This window comes from Cnephaeus nilssonii (assembly GCF_951640355.1).
Source record: "Cnephaeus nilssonii genome assembly, chromosome: 4".
In the NCBI taxonomy this organism is placed as follows: domain Eukaryota; kingdom Metazoa; phylum Chordata; class Mammalia; order Chiroptera; family Vespertilionidae; genus Cnephaeus; species Cnephaeus nilssonii.
In genome coordinates, this window is record NC_137075.1 from 52,034,674 (window position 1) to 52,058,364 (window position 23,691).

Consider the following 23,691-nt stretch of genomic DNA (forward strand, 5'->3'; position numbering starts at 1 on the left):
TGTCTGTGGGCGCCCAGCCAGCCCTTTCACACCTCCCGCCCTCCTACCAGTCTATGCGGTCTCCACTTTCAGTCCTCGGGTATCAGGGTTCTCTCCTGCCAGTCTTCCATTGATTATTCAAGAAGTTTTTCTGTATTTTATTTGTAATTCCTGTTTGTTCCTGGGAGCATGTCCGTGCAGCATCCACTTACTCTGCTGCCATTTTTAATCGGTGCGCAGTATTTCTAGAATAAATGAACAGAACATTTCTGAAGTAGACTGATGAAATTAATGAATTGGATGAGATCCAGGAAGTCTGTTTTAATAGTTAGAAAACTTAAATAGGTGACTTTGATTTGTGTTTAGGAGTGCATGTCTCATGGGTATTTTTAATTTTGATAAGTACTGCCATATTGCCCTCCATATACCAAATGTTTCTCCATAGCATTGCTGATAGACTAGAGTGTTACCCCAATTTTTGGATTTTTTTTCTGCCAGGTTTTGAAGGGCAGATTATTTCAGGTCCTGCCTAATATTTTCAGGACCAGTAACAAAATCATTTGGTTAAATTGGGAGAAATAGGGTTCTGTTTATAGGATTAGTTCAGAATACAGAAATGCTTTGCTGCAGCTCCTGCAGCTACACACCCACAACTAGTAAAACGTGGTTGCTTATGCAGTAGAAGCAACCAGAAAACCTGGAAAGGGACCAAGAATGACTACAAACAACTCCGCCTACTTTTTTTATTTTTTGGTAAATTTGCAAGCTTAGCAGGATCTAAAAAGATCCTTCAGCCTTTGTGTGAATTGCAGAGTCTCAACCTGGTATGAGAGAGGAAATTAGTTTATTTCATGAAAAACTCCCCTAATATGATAGGAGCTGGCAAATATTTTTATGTTATTTTGCTTCAGTGTTGAGCACAGGGAAACAGGAAGTAGGTGTATTGGGTCATGAGTTCTAGCTGCACTGGGATTATATGGTATGAAGAAAGATTTCCAGGAATGATGATCTCAGGTACTTGGAGCCAAAGTAACTTAGGAAGAGAGAAAGAATTAGTTGTGACATGCTAGTTTACTGGCTTTTCAGACTTTTAGTCATTTTATAAATTTGTAGGTTTATTATGGACTGAATGTTCGTGCCCCCCTAAAGCCCCTAATGTGATGGTATGTAGGATGGGACCTTTAGAAAATAATGAGGGTTAAATTAGGTCATGAGGGTGGGGGCCTTATGATGGGATTAGAAGAGATCCTTTTTTTAAAAAATATATATTTTATTGATTTTTTACAGAGAGGAAGAGAGAGGGATAGAGAGTTAGAAACATCGATCAGCTGCCTCTTGCACACCCCCTACTGGGGATGTGCCCACAACCAAGGTACATGCCCTTGACCGGAATCGAACCTGGGACCCTTGAGTCCGCAGGCCGACGCTCTATCCACTGAGCCAAACCGGTTTTGGCTAGAAGAGATCTTATAAGAAGAGGAAGAGAGAAAGGTCTTCGCTCAGCCACGGAGGAAAAGCCATGTAAGGACAGTGAAGAGGCCCTCTGCAAGCCAGGAAGAGAGCTACCAGGAATTGAATGAGCCAGTACCTTGAACTTCGCAACTTCTACAACTGTGATTGTTATTATATATATTTGTGTGGGTTACTGTTCAAGATACTGAACTGAGCCTGGCCAGTGTGGCTCAGTGGTTGAGCACCAATTTATAACCCAGGAGGTCATGGTTCAATTCCTGGTCAGTGTACATGCCCTGGTGTCAGGCTCCATCCCCAGTAGGGGGTGTGCAGAGGCAGCCGTTCAATGATTCTCATCATTGATGTTTCTATCTCTCCCTTTCTCTAAAATCAATAAAAGCATATAAAAATGTTTTTTTTTTAAAGGAATATTGAACTGATACTCTCACCTCACTTTCAGAACATAAATGAAGAGCTCAACCTTGAGGGCATTACGCTAAGTGAAATAAGTCAGACAGAGAAAGACAAATACTGCATGATCTTACTTATATATGGAATCTAAAAAACCAAACTCATAGAAACAGAGTAGATTAGTTGCCAGAGGTGGGGTGATGGGGTGTGGTGGTGATGAGGGGAATGAATAAAGGTGAGAAAGGGTACAAACTTCCAGTTACAAAGGATGAGTAAGTTCTGGTGATCTAATGTACAGCATGGTAACTATAGTTAACAATACTGTATTATATAGTTGAAACTTGCTAAGAGAGTAGATTTTAAAAGTTTTCACCACACAAAAAAGGTAACTATGTGAGTGATGGATGTGTTGACTAACCTTATTATGGTAATCATTTTGCAAAATGTATGTATTTTAAATCATCATGTTGTACACCTGCCGGGGCTGACCGGCAGACCCTGAACGACAGATGAATGATTACTCTGACACACATTTCTGTGAAAGAGAGGCATAGGGGCTAGTTGGCATAAGGAGCCAAAAAAGCCCTGTTCACCTGCCTCCTTAGGCTTTTATTGTAACAACAGCTTGAACTAAAATTAACCTCTAGATACAATCAGCAGGGTAAGCATCCTTGAGAAAACACCTGCATCTGTAGTGTCTTTCAAACAAGGACATTTTGAAGTCTAAATATAAAGATTCTAGTAAAACACCCGGGAGCCCAGACTTGTTTGGAAAAGTCAAGGCAGGGTTTGCTGCCTTCGGCAAGGTCCCCCTAAGAGGCCTCTGACCTTTCAGAGAATCCTCCTTATAGACTTTCCAACCAAGTTCCATGCTTCCCCACATATACCTTAAACTTATACAATGATATATGTCAATTATCCTATCTTATATAATAGAAGGCTAATATGCAAATCGACCGAATGATGGAACAACCAGTCGCTATGATGCACACTGGCCCCCAGGGGGCAGACACTAAATGCAGGAGCTGCCCCCTGGTGGTCACTGCGCTCCCACAGGGGGAGCGCCGCTCAGCCAGAAGCCAGGCTCACAGCTGGCAAGCACAGCTGTGGTGGCGGGAGCCTCCCCCGCTTCTGCGACAGTGCTAAGGATGTCAGACATCCCCTGAGGGCTTCCGGACTGTGAGAGGGCGCAGGCCAGGCTGAGGGACCACCCCAAATTTTGTGCACCAGGCCTCTAGTATCTCAATAAAGCTATGAGGGAAAAAAGCTCGCTTTTAACACAATTATCTCTTTTCTGTTCCTTCTGCATCCCCACTTTACCCTATCGACTTACATCCCTCAATTGAAGCCATGCCTAAGTACCTCGGGAAATGGAATAAGTGCAATATAGAAACATCCCCCAACTAACACCAGTTGGCCCTGTCAGTCATTGCTTTCTCCTTTCTCTTCCCAAGGACATGTCCAGTTTGCACTTTAAGGGAGCTTGGGACAACCCCCTACTCCAAAGACACTTGTAACAATGGAACTTTAAGAAAGAATACTTATGTATAGTGTGGCAGAGCTTAACAAAAGCCCTACCCAGAAGTGTGTGGAGGGAAGAGACCAGATTTTATAAACTCTTATGGTTAAAGCAAGACTTGAATCCAAGAAAGGGTTCACCCATTGAGGCCTTATGTCAGATCTAAGTACTTATACTCCTTTTTTCCTCCCTCTCTCACCCATCCCCCCAAAAAAATAAAATAAAATAAATAAAAAGCACCACACTCAGGCAAATGTAGACTCAACTATGGTTAAAACAATCCCTTGCTGACTACCCACACAGCGTGGGTCATGTGAGATTGACTTGAAGCTCTGTGGTACACTTTCTTTGCTCCTGGATTTCTGCATCTCCGGCCCAGAGAAAGTTAACAGGACAGAGTTTAATAAGAGCACAAACTCCAGTTTTATCCAGAGATGTTCTTTGACCATGCAGAAACACTGAATCATTCGAGAAGCTATGCCATGTTTGATTTTAGAAAAGACTTGACACTTGAGCCCAAAGAGATTGGAAAACTAGGAAGTGAGAGATTAAATTTCAAGTTCGAGTAAGAGAACACCTACAGATTATTTAGGGCATAAACTCGAAAATGCCCCTGCCCAACCTCTGGAAAAGGCTTTCAGTTGGATATGAAGCTGAGAGCTGAGTTTTCCCCCTGGCTAACCCACCTGTCCCTGGCAGCAGGCAAGCAATAGGGGGTACTATATTATTTAGTAAAATGTTTTAAACCCAAAATCTTGGTTTAAATTTAGATTTTTAGTTTCTCACATGTACTAAAAACTAATTTTTCTGCCATCTGCACACAGGTGTGTACAGGTATCCCTCTCCCCCTTAAACTCCTCAAATGAAACTTGTTTTGCTTTTCCCCCTCAAGGTACCATACCACCCTTCTCCAATAGTCCAGGCTCAAAACTTTGTTCATTTGTTTAGTTTTTGTTTCATAATCATAAACTTTGCAATCCAGCTAGACTTGGAGAACTGAAGTGAGAGCACAAAGGTTATAGGATATAGTGAGCAGATGAGTGTGGTGGGGTGCTCTCCTGAGCAGCAGAAGGGCCGGTCTGGAGGTTAAGATAAAACACAAGTCAAATTTATTGGAGTTGTCCACAGTCAGCAACAGAGAGCTTTGTGGGCCTGCCATTCCTGGGCCTACGTGCTCCATGGCTTCCACAATATTCACGTACTCTCCCACCTTCAGGATAAAATTCATCAAATTTCTCCCCACAGAGGGACTTGCTGCCAGTGCTATTACCCTGTGTGAAGTCACCATCCTGGCACATAAACCCCCAGAAGAACTGAAAGTAGGAATGTTTATAACCAAGTCAGAACATGAAAGTGTTCTGGCTGTCTTTGGAACTTTGTCTGCTAACAGCTAGAAGCAGACGTGACCGAAGGCTTGCTATGGAGGGTAATGTGTCCAAGAACGGGTTGACCTTGGCTGGGTAGTAGTAGCAGCAGAGTCTGCAAAACCAAATTTTCTTTATTCTTTAGTCCACAGTGCTTGTCCTCCCTGGAAAGAAATTATGTTTATACCTTTTTCTCCACAAACAAGGACTCCACCCTAATGAGCCTTTATCACTTTCCTTTCAGATTACTGAGTCTTGCTGCCGTTTTTTGAATTTAACCTTTCCTTCCTGCCCCCAGATGATCCTGCTTGACCACCACAGTGATCTTCCTCAAGTATTGCTTTCATCTTGAGAGTCTTCTGAGCATTCCCTACAAGGTATCTAGGTAGACATCTAGGCTCCTCCTTGACCTGACCCTATCTAGCCCTGGGTTTGGGCTGACCTGCAGTCAAGGATGATAGTATTTGAAAACACCTAGCATGGTTCCTGACATAAAAGGCACTATAGCTCCTTTTTTTTCTATTCTTATCAAGTTAGTTTCTTTATTGCCAAAGAGTATCACTGGTTATATCTGCATCATAGATTATTCTCCTTCCAAGAAATGAATTCACTCCAATCTTCTGTCTGTCCAAATCTATCAAACATGAACAAATTCAAATTCTACCTTCAAATTTTAAAAGTCTTGAAAGTCACAAAATTAGGAACAAATGAAAAACCATACCTTGTTCTTGGCTAAGGAATTCAACATCATAAAAATATTATTTACTTAACATATGTCAAAAATACTAACAAGGTTTTTTGGAGAGCAAAGGTAATAATAGAGAGGAGCTAGCCAAGCTAATTCTAATACTCATATGGGGAGAATAAACAAGCAAAAATGGCCAGAAAGTCCCGGCAAAAGAAGAGTGATAAGAGGAGACTAGCATCTGCTATGTATTAGTCAGATTGTAAACCCTCAGTAGGGGCACTAGTCTACCTTTTATATCCTAAACACCTCCAAATACCATCACATTGGGAATTAGGTTTCAACATTCAAATTTTGGGAGGAGACAAACATTATCTATAGCACAAAATACCCACCTATATAGCGTACCATATAGGGGATAAAAGGGATCTATGATTACTGAGAGGAAACCATCAGCTTAATATAAACTTAGAGGCCCAGTGCATGATTGAATCATGCACGTGTAGGGTCCCCTACACGCTTTTGCTTTTGATCACGGGGAGCTGGGTGCCTGTCCGCTAGTGCACCAGGCCTTTCAGAAGCCTCCAGCGCGGCGGAGGCTTCTGAAAGGCCTGGTGTTTGAGCGGAAAGGCATCCAGCTGCCACACTTTTGCTTTTGATCGCGGGGAGCTGGGTGCCTGAGCGGACAGGCACCCAGCTCCCACGCTTTTGATGGTCCGTGGCCGCTGAGGGGGGCTACCCTGCTGTTGAGAGGCGCAGGGGGAGGGACTCCCACCCCCTGCGCCTCTCAACGGCCGCTGAGGGGGGCTGCCGCGGACACCTGGCTACCCTGCCGTTGAGAGGCGCAGCTGGGTGTCTGCGCAGGCCCCCTCAGCGGCCGCAGATCTGGCCTCGATCTGGCCGTTGAGAGTCGCAGGGGGCGGGAGTCCCGCCCCCCTCAGTGGCAGCGGATCCGTGCCTCTCAATGGCCGGATAGGCCACCCCAAGTCCCGCCCCCCAGCCTCCCACCGCCCAATCGTGGGCATAGCGGAGTGATGGTAATTTACATTTTACTCTATTATTAGATAGGATTAGGAAGGTGCAGAAAGTACATATAGTGTGCTATCTTTTAATAAGGGGAGAAGAAATATATGTACTAGTATTCACTTATATTTGTATAAGGAAACCCTTGACGGATTCTAAAAGAAGTGGGTACACATAAAGTTAAGCCCACAGGGACAGTGATGGGAATAGGACTTTTCAGTGCACACTTTTTGATATTGCTTTATTATTTAAACAACTAGAGGCCCAGTGCATGATTGAATCATGCACGTGTAGGGTCCCCTACACGCTTTTGCTTTCGATCGCGGAGCGAGCTGGGTGCCTGTCCGCTGGTGCACCAGGCCTTTCAGAAGCCTCCGGCGTGGTGGAGGCTTCTGAAAGGCCTGGTGCCTGAGCGGGCAGGCACCCAGCTCCCTCGCTTTTGATGGTCCCCGGTGGGATGTGAGCTCGCTGCCCCAGAGACCCCTTCTGTGCCGCAGCACAGCCATGGCGCAGACGCTGAGCTCGAGCCACCGCTGGCGACACGAGCTCAGAGTCCCACCGGCCCAATCGGCCACCCCGGCCACCCCGAGTCCTGCCCCCCGCGCCTCCTGGCCAATCGTGGGCATAGCGAGGGTACGGTCAATTTGCATATTTGTCTATTATTAGGTAGGATAAGAAAAATATCTCATGTCTATTTTAATGTGTATTAAAATATAGTATACAACATAAGTAAAATATAACATATATGTATATATTTAAAGGCTTTCCCCATTTATGAATATAAATGTAAAAATTAAGAGTTGGGAAGGCCTTCAGATACTACCTAAAACAGTTTCCTCATTTTGCAAGTGGAGAAGATGAATGAATATAAGGGCGAAATGTTCTGCATGAGCTAGTCTGTTATAGAACTGGAATATAGTAGGTTTTGGTGGTGCCCCACTTCAGTCTCTTGAAGTGCTCCTACTCTAGTTCATGTTGATCTCACTTTTTTTAAATGTATTTTATTGATTTTTTACAGAGAGGAAGAGAGGAATAGAGAGTTAGAAACATCGATGAGAGAGAAACATCAGCCGCTTCCTGCACACCTTCTACTGGGGATGTGCCCGCAACCAAGGTACATGCCCTTGACCGGAATCGAACCTGAAACCCTTCAGTCCGAAGGCCGACGCTCTATCCACTGAGCCAAACCAGATAGGGCTGATCTCACTTTTGACTAAATCACTGATATCTCACCTTGTTTGCTGATTAGTTCTTAAGGCTATTCCTCTGTATATCCTATAGCACTTTACATAGTGTTTGGCCCATAACTGCTTTGTTCATTTATTCAACAATTTATTAAATGCTCACTAAATGCCAGGCACACTGATAGGTCTCCAAACTGTTGATTGGAACACTGGAAGTGAAGATAGAAGTTTTAATCCTTGTTTTAAGCATTGAAAGAAAGGCAGTAAAACCTCTAATTCATTCACCTTCCTGTGTGAAGCCATATTTAAATTTCCTCTCTTAATTATTCCTCTTGAGGTAGGGCCTAGGCATTGGGTGACATGCATCTTGCTGCTCATATATAGGTTGTAGGTAGATAAGACTACTGATCATCAAATGCAGTGTTAGGTAAACAGAGAACCTTTGGCCTGCCTGGTGTTAATAGCCCATAGATTCCCTTCTATCACTCTTGGTTTTCAGTAGCCTTCTAGAAAAGACTCTCCTATTTTTATCAAGTGTGCCCCATGCCAGGGTGTCCATCTCTGAAAGACAGGAACCATTTGTTTCTTTGTATTCTTAGCACCTGTTATAGTGCCCAGCGCACTTTACATGTTAGTTGAACTAAACCTAACAGGTCTAGGGCCATGCACACCCCTGACTTCAGTTCCAAATGTGTCCCCTTCAATGTGTTTCCCACTAGAATGAGTTTCACTTGATTTCTAATCTGTTTTAATGTTTCTGATTCCTACCTATCAATCCTGTAACCTCCATTCCCTTTTCCCACAACCATAACTATCTTCTTTCCTCTATCCTTTCTGGAAGCATTCCCTAACCCCTAAGCCTACTGAGAAGTAAGTGTTTGCTGGTGCTCAAGATAAAACTTGGCAAGTTTATTTGTGTTCCTCAAGGACTTCCTCAATATAAAGTTTGATGCAAGCCTGACTCCTGATCCTGGCAGTTATACTTCCCCCGGGTTCAAGAGCTTCTCCAGTCATTTCTCAAAAAACCTTCTGAGTGTATTTATATTGCATGATGAGGTGGAAAAGAGCTTGTGCTTAAGAGTCTCACACACCTGCTTTCAAATCCTGGTTCCGTCACTCACCAGCTCCATGGTATTAAATAAGTCACTAAAGCATTCTGAGCCTTGTTCTCCTTCTTTGTCAATTTAGAATAATAATGCTCATCTCATAATGTTATGGTGATTTAGAGATAAGGCATGTGAAAATCCCTGGCATATAGTAACTACTCTAAACACATCCCCCTTATTTTCCACAAAGTGATTTACAAATTAATGAATAAATAAACGAACAGCTTTCCCAAGCAACAATACTTATATGGAAACCTGTACTACCACTTCATGAAGACAGGGACAAACAAGGTCTCTTAGTTGCTTGCCTTGGCCTGTCTCTAGCATTTTAGCTTTGGAACATTGTGTTCTTGAGGTGTGTCTTGGTACGTTCTGATTAAGGGCCTAGTCAGTTGTGACAATGATGTTGGTATGTAAAGGTCCCTCTTACTAGATTCCATGAGGTCCTCAGATATGACAAGGCAGAGTCTCTGGCCCTTAGGTGATAATCATCTGTCAGAGAATATAAGATATTTAAATAAATAACAATTACACATGGTAGAAAGTGATATGACATAAGAGGTATATAGAGAAAATGCTATAGCAATTTAATAAAACCTACTTCCAGCTAGAGATCAAAAATGGGTTTACTCATTCAGTCAATAGAAATCACAGGTGTGTCTGTGTAAGGTATTAGGCTAGACACTGGGATGCAAAGATTAAAATTGTACTTGCTCTTGAGGAGCATAGTAACTAAAAAGTCACTGAAAAAAATAATCACAGTGCTTTGGAAGCAGAGATCAAGAGTAATTAACTCTGCCCGGCTAGTGTGGCTCAATGGTTGAGTGATGACCTATGAACCTGGAGGTCACGGTTCTATTCCCGGTCAGGGCACATGCCCGGGTTGTGGGCTCGATCCCCAGTGTAGGGTGTGCAGGAGGCAGCAGATCAATGATTCTCTTTCATCATTGATGTTTCTCTCTCCCTCTCCCTTCCTCTCTGAAATAATTCCTCTTAAAAAAAAAAAAAAAAAGACTTTTTTTTTTTTAAGAGTAATTAACTCAGCCCTGCCCGGTGTGGCTCAGTTGATTGAGCATCATCCCATGCACCAAAGGGTCACCAGTTCGATTCCCAGTCAGGGCACATGCCCGGGTTACAGGTAAAATTCCTGGTAGGGGTTGCATACTGGAGGCAACTGATGGATATTTCTCTCTCACATCAGTTTCTCTCTCTCTCTCAAATCAATGAAGAAAAAGCATTTTAAAAAATAGTAATTAGCTCTTTCTCCTCCATCGAGGTGTGTGCATTTGATTTTCCTTCGCCATGTCTTCCCAAAAGATTTTCAGCATCAAGAGATTCCTGGCCAAGAAACAAAAGCAGAATTGGCTTGTTACCCCAATGAATTAAGATGAAAACTGGTAATAAAATCAACTTGAAGAGGAGACATTGGAGAACCAAACTGGGTCTATGAGGAATCAAACATGAGAGATGGTGCATGTATTTTTGCTGTATCCAGGTTGCCTGCACCTTTAAATGACTGAAAAGATCACTATTGTCTGGACAGTTGGGCATTTTAATTGGAAAATTATTGGACTCATGATTTTGCTCTGTTGGGTTTTTTTCTGCAGTAGTAGGTTGGTTCAGTAATAAATGTGTGAAACCTTTTAAACTGCAAAAAAAATAGTAATTAACTCAGTTTACAGACAGTATAAAGAAAAAAAATAATGTTTGAACTGGTTCTTGGAGGAAGAAGAGTTTACCAGATAGAGAAGGTAGGAAAGGGTATTCATTAAGAAGTTGACCTTTTATCTTGAAAAATGGGAAGAATTTAGACATTCAGAAATGGGGGGAATCTAGAACTGCATCAACAAAGGTAGAGAACTTGAAAGCATGAAGTAAAATAGTTTTTACTATAGTAAAAATAAGTGAATTTGATCCATTTTGTGATCGTATTAAAGACAATGGGGAAAACTGTCATCAAACTAGGACATGATAAGGTTAGAACTTTGAATTAAGAATATTAACCTAGTTTTTGTACAGGATAGGTTGGACAAGGGCACACAAGGAGCAAGGAGGGCAATTAGAAGACCATTAAAATAGCTCGGTAAGAGGTAATGAGATCATGTAGAAAATGGCAGGAGGGATGGAAGGCAGAGGACAAGTGGAAGAAGTTTTGTAGACATAGCTGTATAGTTATTGGAAACCTGAGTGTTTGAGAGTGACCCATAACAGAAAGAGACATAAAAGATAAGGCTTGGGGAAGAGAAAAAATTCAATTTGGATATACTAATTTTGAGATTCATCAAGAGAGTAATTTCCACAGACTGGTATAAACAATACGATTGGACAAGTGGTTAAGGAGAAATGGGAAATGAGAAAGTAGAGACAGCAAGTGTGACTACTTTTTGTGTGAACTTTGGTGATGAAGGGAAAGTGTATGAGGAAAGAGGTTGAGAGTTTTTATCGTATGATGAACTGGGGAGACTGAGCTTGTTTGTAAGTTGAAAGAGAAAATGAAGAACATACCAAACACTGAAGGTGAAAGAAGAGATAAATGATGAAGCAAGAGGCAGTGCCCTCAGCGGTCCCAGATCTGCCTTTTGCTTCAACAGTGTTTGGACAGAACAGACCCAAGGACGTCCCCTCTTCCAGCCTCTGACCACTCTCCTGCGTCTTATCCAGTCACCACCTTAAGAAACACCTCCAGGACCAGCCAACCGGTTTTTTTTTCTACCTTAACTCCTATTGCTGAACAACAGCTCCCAAATTCGTCAGAATTATTCTACCCAGGGGGAGGCTGTGGCCAACCACCTGGCCAACCTGCATCTGCGGGCCTCCTACACCTACCTCTCTCTGGGCTACTATTTCCACCGTGATGATGTGGGCCACTTCTTCCGCAAGTTGGTGGAGAAGAAGCGTGAGGGTGCTGAGCATCTCTTAAAGTTGAAAACCAGCGTGGCGGTCGCATTCTCTTCCAGTACATGCTGAAACTTTCCCAAGATGAGTGGAGCAAAACTCAGGACGCCATGGAAGCCGCCCTGGTCTTGGAGAGGAACCTGAACCAGGCCCTTTGGGAGCTGCAGGCCCTGTGTTCTACCATCGCAGACCCTCATCTCTGTGATTTCCTGGAGAACCACTTCCTGGATGAGGAGGTGAAACTCATCAAGAAGATGGGCAACCACCTGACTAACATCCACAGTCTGGCCGGCTCCCAGGCTGGGCTGGGTGAGTATCTCTTCGAAAGGCTCACCCTTAAGCACAACTAGGAGCCTTTGGAGCCCAGAGGCCTTTCAGAGGCCCCCCTGCATCCCCCTGATGTCTCTGGCTTTTACCTGAGCCTCTTCCCGAAACTACTAGCCATTCTTTTAACCACCCTGGAGCCCTCTCCCATGCATTGGACCAAATGAAACAATAAAGCTTTTTGCAGGAGAAAAAAAAAAAAGATGGAGCAAGGTCATGATATCACAGTATTAGTGGAGGGAAAGATATAAAATACTCCCTGATACAATTGAAAATTTCCAGACGTAAGGGAGAAAGAATCTCAGATTCTACTTCAGATGATTTCAGCTTTTTATTTCAGTCCCTTTGCAATTAAATAATATCTCACTGGCTTGCAATATGGCCTACTTGGTAAAAGAGACACTTGGCTAAAGTAAAGTGGAAGTTGTGTAATTGCTTTCCCTAGGGTTCTGCTTGCAGAGAGCTGCTTGTTCAACTGCTTCGATTTGATATCACAGGACTCTGTGACTGGCTTTTTAAAGTAGCTCTTCAATTTGGATAGACGTTGATTTTCAAAACTTTCCCAACTCAGACATTTTAAAAGTCACGAGTGAAACAATATAGCCTCTAGTAGAGAAGCCAGGTCTTTGAGCATGGCCTCACCTGTGACTCCAGGTTTGGCTCCATTTCCTTAAAAAATAAAGCTTTACTTTCTTGGCTGCAAACTCCTGTTCACATTCAATTGGGCTTTGATGTGTGCAGGCAAACGAACCCCTTTAGTTCAGAAAAATAAGCAGATGGGGAAAATTTTTTTAAATAATAAAGTCTATAGGAGAAAACCTTTCTGACCTCAGAATAGGCAAAATTTTCTTAACCAGGACACAAAAAACACTAACCATGAATGGGGGGAAATGCGATCAATTAGGACTATTAAACAATTATAAACTTTTGTTCACCAAAAGACACCAATAAACAGTGAAAAGACAAGACACAGAGTGAAAGAAGATATCGTCAATATGTAAATAAAAAAGATGCATACCCAGAATATATTTAAAATTTCTGCAAATCAGTTAAAAAATAAAAAGCCCAATCATCAGGCATTTCAAGAAACAGACTATCCAGGAAGAAACCAAGATGGCGGCATAGGTAAACACCTGAACTTGCTGCCGCACACAACCACTTCAAAACTACAACTAAAAGACAAAACGGACATCATCCAGAACCACAGGAAGGCTAGCTAAGTAGAAATTCTACAACTAGAAGGGAAGAGAAAAGTACACTGAGACTCAGAGGAGTTGCAGAAGTAAAATCCAGAGGTATGGAGGCGCACGCGCTCGGAGAGGGCTGGCAACGGAGTACGAGGCTGGCTTTTTCAATCCACAGGAGACACAAGCTCCCGACTGTTCTGAACTCCAGTTCCGGGCGAGACTCTGGAGACCCAGACTCATACGGGGAGAAACTGGACTGTCTGGCTTTGGGCGGAACTCGAGGGAGGCTTTCTCTCAGAGGTGCTTGCAGCAATTACTGCGGGACACTGAGACCTGGGGGCCTCTTAGGGCAGGGCTGACAGGAAGCCATTGCTGTTTGCTCCACCCTGAGACTCCGCCCCATCCAAGCTGTGCGCAGAGGCTTTTGCATATGAATGGCCTGGTCCTTTGAGACCCAAACTTACTTAACAAACTGTAGCTGAGTCAGAAAGACCCAGAACATCCAAAAGAAGGCCCAAGGCCCCACAGCAGCTTGCATTGCTTCACAGCTGAGCCTCAGCTGGGCACCTCCAAAACCCAAACAAAGAAGAGGAATCTGCAGATCTCTCCATAGCTCCTGCTGGGTGGCCTCAGGCAGAGGCTAAATTAGCATCTCCTTGGAGATCCAAGAGCCAGTGTACCCAGGGGTCAGAGTAGGACCATCCAGATTACAACTTCTCAGATCCATAAGAGACCCACTCAGGGGGCAGACTCAGTGAGCACCTATAGGGTGTCCTATAGGGCCCAGTGGTTCAGCCTCCCCAGTTACCTGAGGTGGACACTCTTGGTGCACCCCTTTGTGGGCTGTGTGCACAGTCTTGTTGTAGTTAAGCCTTGATTTTTGTTGGTATCACTGGGAGGAATTGACCTCCAGGCCAATTGGCTGTGAGGATCAGCTGTGTCTATGATGGGATAACTTCTGTGCTGGAGACACAGTTATGGGGCAAGACTTGCTTCAGTGGACACCTAGCACACAAAACCACTCTATCAACTCAGGGAAGCAGCCAAAATGCGGAGACAAAGAAACAGGTCACAAATGACAGAAATGGAGGAAAGCAAACTACTGGATATAGAGTTCAAAACCACGGTTATAAGGTTACTCAAGAATTTTCTAGAAAAGGCCGATAAATTTAGTGATACCCTCGAGGATATGAAAAAGGACCAACTAGAAATTAAGCACACACTGACTGAAATTAAAAATAATATACAGAGATCCAACAGCAGACTAGAGGATCGCAAGAATCAAGTCAAAAATTTGAAATACAAAGAAGCAAAAAACACCCAACCAGAAAAGCAAAAAGAAAAAAGAATCCAGCCGAAACCGGTTTAGCTCAGTGGATAGAGCGTCGGCCTGCGGACTGAAGGGTCCCAGGTTCGATTCCGGTCAAGGGCATGTACCTTGGTTGCGGGCACATCCCCAGTGGAGGGTGTGCAAGAGGCAGCTGATCGATGTTTCTCTCTCATCGATGTTTCTAACTCTCTATCCCTCTCTTCCTCTCTGTAAAAAATCAATAAAAGATATTAAAAAAAAACAAGAAAAAAGAATCCAAAAATATGAAGATAGTGTAAGGAGCCTCTGGAACAACTTCAAGCGTACCAACATCCAAATTATGGGGGTGCCAGAAGAAGAGAGAGAGCAAGATATTGAAAACCTATTTGAAGAAATAATGACAGAAAACTTTCCCCACCTGGTGAAAGAAATAGACTTACAAGTCCAGGAAGCGCACAGAACCCCAAACAAGAGGAATCCAAAGAGGACCACACCAAGACACATCATAATTAAAATGCCAAGTGCAAAAGACAAAGAGAGAATATTAAAAGCAGCAAGAGAAAAACAGTTACCTACAAGGGAGTACCCATATGACTGTCAGCTGATTTTTCAACAGAAACTATGCAGGCCAGACGGGAGTGGCAAGAAATATTCAAAGTGATGAATAGCAAGAACCTACAACCAAGATTACCGAGCAAAGCTATCATTCAGAATTGAAGGTCAGATAAAGAGCTTCACAGATAAGAAAAAGCTAAAGGAGTTCATCACCGCCAAACCAGTATTATATGAAATGCTGAAAGGTATTCTTTAAGAAGAAGGAGAAGGACAAGGAGAAAAAGGTGAAGATAAAAATTATGAACAACAAATACATATCTATCAGCAAGGGAATCTAAACATCAAGTGAATAAAAAATTTGATGAACAGAATAATCTGGTGAATATAATAGAATCAGGGGTATAGAAAGGGAGTGGACTGACAATCCTCGAGGGGAAAGAAGTGTGGGGGATTCAGGAAGAGACTGGACAAAAATCATACACCTATGGATGAGGACAGTGTGTGTGTATGTGGGGGGCGGGGGGTGTAAGGGCATGGGGTGGGGTGGGAACCGGGTAGAGGGGAGCTATGGGGAGAAAAAAGAGGAACAACTGGAATAATCTGAACAATAAAGATTTTTTAAAATTTTTTTAAAAAGAGATTATCCAAAGGACATTATCCAATAAACATTTTAAAGGATGTTCAGCTTCTTTAGTCATCAAGAAAATGTACATTAAAACCACAACAAGCCCTAGCCCGTTTGGCTCAGTGGGGAGAGCATTGGCCTGCGGACTGAAGGGTCCCTGGTTCGATTCTGGTCAAGGGCACGTGCCCGGGTTGCAGGCTCGATCCCCAGTGGGGGGCATACAGGAGGTAGCTGATCAATGATTCTCATCATTGATGTTTCTATCTCTCCCTCTCTGAAATCAATAAAAAATATTTTTAAAAAATATATACATATTAAAAAACACACAACAAGACATCATTTTGACTATCAAAATGGCTAAAATGAAAAGAACAGAAAATGTGTTGGCAGGGGTTTGGAGCAACTAATCTCATACACAACTTGTGGGAGTATTAGCTAGTTCAACCTTACTAAAAGGCAGTTCGGTAACTGGTATAAAAAAGCTCGGGATTTCCTATGCCATTTGTTCTAGAAATGTCTCTTCTGAAAATTTATTTTAAGGTGTTTATCCTGGATGTGCAGTAATATTTATGCTACAAATGTAGAGTATGTATTTTTATACTCAGTTCTTTTTATAATATTGTTAAATCAGAAATGTAAATATCCAATGTACTCTTAAATAAATTAGGGGATTGTAAAATAATATTGCACAGTAAAATAAAAAATAATTATTTTTAATATATATCTTTTTTCTATCAGACAATTAATAGTAGTTGAAGCTGGGGGATGGGTACATGGGTCTTCATTGTACTACCCAACTTTTTTGGGTATTTGAGAAAGTATCTTTTGTGACAACTTCCTGGGCTCAATATTTTATATAGCTTATTCCTTATTAAAATGTGAATCCATATCTTTCATCATAACTGGAGCTTCATGCTCAGAATCTCTAAAAGACTTGGTTCAATGTTCAAAGAGTCTCTAGAAGGCTGACTTTAAAGCTATGTAGCAAATACAAGCCTCTGCTAATTTAACGTGGAGTGTTTATGCCAGATTAATGGAGACCTTTCCTACTCCAGAAAGCACTGTGTACCCTAAGTACCCACTTAAAATCTAAGCCTATGGGAGTTTTCAATTTTTAAAAGATTAGTAGTTCTTGGTTGATAGTTCTGACCTGCAGCAGAAAAGTGTTTCAAAACTAGACACAGAAACTCTTCGTTTGCCCCCTTTTTCCTTTCTTCAAGTAAATAAAAATATTCCTTAAATTGACGAGCTGTTTAACAGTTATCTGTGATTAAACTGTCACTCTCTGAAGCACTTGCTTGAAATAGTCTTTCTAAGCTAATTGTCCCTTGTGTTTCAGTCAATAGTCTCTCTTACTTGCTTGTACTTATTTGCTGATGACTATTCTACCACTAATGTAAGTTGTCTACTTTAATTTGAATGAGAATTTCCTTTTGCACCTTGAACCTTTGAATTTAAGAGAGACCAAGTCACATTTCATTTCTGAGCCCTAGACCCATATTTCTAATTTCTTTAAATATCTAACTCCATTTGGAGGTCTCCTGGCCACTTGAAATACTCAGTTCAATACTGAGTCCTTCTTTCCTCCCCCAACCTGATTCTCTTCTAGTGTCCCCATGGTAATGAATGACTCCAGTATCCACCCAATGGCTCAAGTCAGAGTCCAGCAGCAGCCTTTTCCTGTCCCCCTTTACCTGTCCACATTTTCTCATACCCACCTTTAAACTATTCTCTCCCACAGCAGGAAGAGTTATCTTTACTAGTACAAATGCAAATCGAATCCTGTCATCCCTTTGCTTAAAATCCTCGAGAGGCTTTTCATGGCTTTTAGGTAAGGTGACCAGACGTCCCGCTTTTGGCGGGACAGTCCCGATTTTTAACAATTTGTCCCGCGTCCCGCGGCGTTTTAAAAAAGTCCCGATTTTTGGAAAGAATGCACGACAAGCTAGGGAACGGCGGGAGAACGGGAAGGGAATATACGGTTTTCGGTGGCCATGTGGCTATTTAGCCAGGATATGAGTTTTATATTATTTTTGTTAATTTTATAATGTTAAACTTTAATAATAACAAATAATTGTTGAGAACTGATTATCGAGAACTGCTTATCAAAGTTCGCATTGTTGATCAGTTGTTAGAATTCGACCACCATTGTTTGGACTTAATGAACAATGGCATTTTTTGAGATTGGCAACAACGAAAACATTTTGTAACTGTCTCTCAGATGATACACATCGTACTGTGTGCTAGTAAGCTAGTTAAACAAGTGATGTCATTACAAATCAGCTATTCAGATAATTTAGGTAAGTAATTTATTTATTTATTTCATAAATACATAAATTTTCTTGAATTTAGCAGACAGTACTCCTATTATTTATATTTTATAGTGGCGGCAAAAAGTCTAGCGCCGGCCTTGAAAGTGACACTTACGACTTAACGTTACGGCAAATTCATGACCTTTTAAACAACGACAGCAATCTACTAAAAAAAAATTCACTCAAATGAGAAATATGCCAAAGAATAAAATAATACTATACATAATTTTTTATTTATTATATTTGTAAATTGTACTTATGTTGAAATTTTAAAAAATGTATTACAATACTATTTTTGCGTTCTATGAAAATTTTTGTTGCTCCATATAGACCAAATTTTTAATCAAGAAACCCCCCCCCCGGGTCCCCCCCCCCCCTTCCTCCGGTCAATGGTGTCCCGCTTTACCAATGTTAAAATCTGGTCACCTTACTTTTAGGGTAAAAACAAAACCCTAAATCTTATGTATGGTCGCGGTCCCAAATGATCTGACTCCCAACCACCTCTCCAGCTACCCTCAGCTCCTATCAGTTCCCCCTAAATACTCTACAACTCCTTCCTACTTCAGGGACTTCTGGTATGATGTTTTTTTAATCTAGAAAGCTCTTTCTCCCCAAACTCCACTGCACTCCTAATTAATCCCCATTAATCATCTAGGATTAAGCAGCAGTGAACAGTAGCTGGGAGGGGTGGGGGGGGGCATCTTAGGGATGGGGGGGGGGGGGAGGAAGTGATGTCTTTGCAGGAGATTGAGAAGGAACTGTCCATGAAGTGGAAGAGGTAGCAAGAGAATGTGAACTCGCAGAAAGCAAAAGAGGAGAGTCACAGCAGATGTCAGAGGCTAAGAGAGACAAGGACTGAAATGTCTCCACTAGATCATGCATTTAGGAGGTCCCTGGTGACCTCAGCCACAAGAGTTACCCCTAAAAGAGGTGAGAAGAATGTTTATTAGACATTATTTTAATAAACTTGCCTGTGAATGGAAGAGGGGTGAGAGAGGATGGTAAAATGGAGATGTGGGATGGAAAAAGTTTGTGTGTGTGTTAAATCAGAGAGCCATTGTCAGATCCACAGTCTGTGTATAGGAAGGGTGCTGGAGTCCAATTGGGTTGGAAAGGCAGGCTTGAAGTTGCTTTTACATAGCACTTTACCAAAAAAAAAAATTGATAAAACTGTTAACTGACCCCATTAAAGGATGGGGGGTGCTGATGGAGTATATTAAAGGGTGTTAAACCCTCCTCAACTCTCCCTCCTGGATGCCAGCCACTTTTGCAGTCAGGTACCATATTTACTGAGCACCTAATATATGCCAGGTGTTAGTTAAATCCTTTGTATCATAAATGTGGTTTCTTTCATTTACAAGATAATATGAAAGTCTTGTGTTTATCGATATTGAAACAAATTGGAATAATAAAAATCATCTATATAATCTACTAATGATATTACACACATTTATCCTAAATAGAAAAAAATATAGATCTCTTGACCCACTTTAAATAGTCCAATCATGAAGCAGTGTGGTGGGGGGGAATGTACTTATGCATTTTTTATCCCAAATGATCACGCTACTAGACACAGGCATATAAATAGGTTCATCCTTTCAATTTTTATCCATGAATATACTATACAAAGAGAGACACTCATTCTATTACATTCTGAAATATGCTCTCTTCTCTATAGAGGTACTGTATACTAGTAATCACTGAGATACTTACCTACTTCACAGACTTATATAATGCACAGAGAGGAGGCACATTCATACTCTGCCTACCTATCTGTATGTGTAATATACTCACACCTCTGTAATAAAACTACAATAGAATAGCTGGCCATCAAAGAAACATGAATTGGAACAGCACCCCACTCTCACACATGTCTACCACAGAAAGGACCGTTAACAATGGCTTGGACATTATACCTTTGCACTCGGCAGATTATAGAATGACATGCTGATGGACTTCGAATTTTAAAATACCTCAGAGATAAGATTATAAACTCCCCAATAATTGCATGAAGAATCTAGTTAAACTTTGAAAAATCTTCCTCAAGATTTCTCACAGCTATTTTATTTTTATTTTTAAATATATTTTATTGATTTTTTACAGAGAGGAAGGGAGAGGCAGAGAGAGTTAGAAACATCGATGAGAGAGAAACATCCATCAGCTGTCTCCTGCACACGCCCTACTGGGGATGTGCCCACAACCAAGGTACATGCCCTTGACTGGAATCGAACCTGGGACCCTTGAGTCCGCAGGCCGACGCTCTATCCACTGAGTCAAACCAGTTAGGGCACAGACAGCTATTTTATTTTATTTATTTATTTATTTATTTGAAGAAATATCTTTTTAAAAAAATATATTTTTTATTGATTTTTTACAGAGAGGAAGGGAGAGGGACAGAGAGTCAGAAACATCAATCAGCTGCCTCCTGCACAACCAAGGTACATGCCCTTGACCGGAATTGAACCCGGGACCCTTCAGTCTGCAGGCCGACGCTCTATCCACTGAGCCAAACCGGTTTTGGCCAGACAGCTATTTTAAAAGTAAACTCAGAGTGAAGAGAATGTTTTCTCATGACTGGGTGAAGTAACATTTCTTTAGGTCTCGTCCATGACCACCAGCATCAGAGTCACCATGGACATATTAAAATGCAAATTGGTGGCTCCCTCTCCTTACCTACTAAATGTAAACTTAAAGTTGGTTCTTTTGCGTAGTTGAAGAAGGACACGCTAGTCTATCTGCTAGGTAACCCAGTGTTCTTATTCTCTTCCTGCAGCCTAGCAACAAGCTGGCTCCACAGGGAGGCGGTTTCAGGCAGAAACCAGCATGGGTAAGGAAAACTTCCCAGACAGCTAGTGTCAAAAAGCTTGTTTTTAAAGCAATATGATTGAAACCCAAATAGAAAAGCTCACTTTTTCAAATCTGCAGGGTGATCCCCACTCCCTCTCTACTCTGTTAATGTGTAAGGGAGCAGGGAGTCAGGATTCCTTTTCTGGAACATTTCCCAAGGTGTATCCAGGCCCAGGCACCAGTCTCCATGGATGGACAAACAGTGGGGGGTCCCGTGGATTTGACTAGCCCTAAGTCTATAAAGTTTAGTTTGGAACCTGCACCGTGTGCTATTGTGTTTATAGAAGCCGTATATTGCTTGATAATATCTAAATCTGAAAAACAACGGGCATATATTATTTAATACATTTACCTATGACTTGGAAGAATAAACACCCCATCAAAAATTGCTACTCCTGGGCAAAGTACCTAAGTAGACACTTAAAAAAAAAATAAAAAAAAATTGCTACTCCTATAGATGACATTAATATTATTTTAGAATAAACACCCCATCTACTCCTATAGATGACATTATATTATTTTAGATAGTTAGGAGTCATATAAATAGGAATAAATTGCAGGAGGATGTTTTGGAATTTCAACTTGAAGTCTCTTTTTTTAAATTAGATGCTTCCTTAAAATATCACTATAGCTAAAATTTAATAGTTTCCTTTGAGTGTGTGTAAATATGTAGAAACAGTTTAAGCATATCTGTTGAGTCCATGATCTCAATTTAATACTCTCATAGCTCAACAGTCTATGGCTATTGAATGGATTATCTTTTTTTGCCAGTTAATGTTCTAACGACAAAATTGCAGAGACAATTCTTAAAAGGCTTAAGTAACCCTTTGATGAAAGTGTTACTCATCAGTAACCCTCAGTTAAGTAAGTGAAAATTTTGTGATAGGGTCAACAAACAAAACTTTCTCTTGTTAAGATAAGAGTATATGCACCCTGGCCAATGTGGCTTAGTTGGTTGAGTTTCATTCCATGCATAAAACGGTTGCCAGTTCAATTCCTGGTCAGGGCACATGCCCGTGTTGCGGGCTCAATCCCCAGTAGGGGGCGTGCAGGAGGCAGCTGATCAATGCTACACGCTTGCATTAGTGCTTCTCCCTCTCTTTCTAAAATTAATAAAAACATATTCTTAAAAAGATAAAAGTATGTGCATCACCACTTGTTACATTGTATTCTGAGTATTATTTGAGTATTATCTGTAAGTATAATCTAATAGAAGGAAAAGCCTGAAGACAAAGTAACAACTGGAATGGAGAACCACTGAAGAACAAAATAACCAGATTAAAACTCTTCCGTTTAGATTAAAAAACAAAGGCAGAAAGGAGAGAAGACATAATCCTGTAAAACCATAAAGGGATGAAAAAGCTCTTCCCTGACTCTCCCATCAAAATTACCACTGTCTTTGCTGGCCCTTTGTCCTGTTTTATTTTTCTTCTCAGCACTAAAAAACACCTGCATGATATATATGTATTTGCTTATGATTTGTCTCCTCCACTAGAATGTAAGCTAATTCTATGTTAAGGAGGGACTTTCTATTTTAAGTCTAAAACAATGCCTGACACAGAGCACACATTGAGTAAATATTTGTGGAATGGATGAAGGATGAACCAGGTTTGGTAAGTTTTGGACTACTGCTTATATTGGATGGCACAGGAATTAAAGCTGTGATAAGTACAGGGCTACACAGCTAGTGACCATTTGATTATAGGTACTATAGATACTACTGCCTGGTTTATTACAATACACATTTGAAAATGAGCTAGGGTTGTCCTGGCCAGATAGTTCAGTTGGTTAGAATGTTGTCCTAATGCACCAAGCTTGTGGGTTTGATCCCGTCAGGGCACATACAAGAATCAAACAATGAATGCATAAATAAGTGGAACAACAATCTCTCTCTCTCGCTCCCCCGCCCCCTTAAAAACAAAAATCAATAAATAATTTAAAAAACTAAAAAGAAAAAGAGCTAGGGTTTATAAGTGTAGTTTCATCCACCATGCTCCTTAAAAACTCTTATTCCATTCAATTTGAAAAATTCAAAACTGGTCCCCATATTTCTTTGAATTTCCTAGGAATGGTGTGGTGTTTTTTTTCTTTCTTTCTTTTTTCTGTTTTCACCACATTAGTTCAGTTTGGGTATCATCTTGTCATTTTTGTGCCTGGTCTCTCTTCTACACCTGTTGACCAACATTTGGAAATTCTTCATAAAAGGAAAAGAAAGAAAAGAAGAAGAAAAAACCCTCAAGCAAATGATTTGATGATTTGTGTTTTAGCAAACCTGACTGATGCTTTAGGGAAATGGAATAATTTCACTTATTGGGAAGAGGAATTGTGGCAATTACATCAAAGCAACAAAAATAACTTTAGTTAAATGTTAAATAGTACTATTTACTAAAACCTTTCTGCCACCCCACCATAGGAGATCCTTTTCATTGGTTAATTCATTGTTATGGCTCCTTTCTTTATCACCTTCCATTCCTTGCATCATGTCTCTGAGATTGTCTTCATAGAACTCCAAATTCTCCCTATTTTTTTTTTTTTTTTTTTGGTTGCTACTCCCAAACTCAGTTCTGAGGGTTTCCCTGCATATTCAAATTCATCAAGGTGCTCAGCAGGAAAAACAAAAGACAAACAAACAAATAACAACAAAAATCCCCCACCAACTTCCTTCTCTAAGATGTACCCTCTAACACCCAGAAGTCTATGGCTTTTTTATACACCAATAATGAACTCACAGAAAGAGAAACTAAAAAAAAAAAAAAAAATCCCATTTACCATTGCAATACAAAAATTAAGGTACCTAGGAATAAATTTAACCAAGAAGGTAAAGGTCCTGTACTCAGAAAATTACAGGACGCTGAAAAAAGAGATAGAGGAAGACATAAACAAATGGAAGAATATACCGTGTTCATGGATTGGT

General features: G+C 41.2%; 2 pseudogenes across 2 annotated transcripts; both read left to right on the plus strand.

Annotated features, from left to right (window-relative positions):
* Positions 1 to 8,979: 8,979 nt before the first annotated feature.
* Positions 8,980 to 11,756, plus strand: LOC307098564 (large ribosomal subunit protein eL39-like; annotated as a pseudogene). Its single transcript has one exon. The product of its transcript is annotated as a large ribosomal subunit protein eL39-like (transcript).
* LOC307098272 (ferritin light chain-like) lies at positions 11,067 to 12,083 on the plus strand (annotated as a pseudogene). The gene is made up of 2 exons: positions 11,067 to 11,137; positions 11,462 to 12,083. The product of its transcript is annotated as a ferritin light chain-like (transcript).
* Positions 12,084 to 23,691: the final 11,608 nt, after the last annotated feature.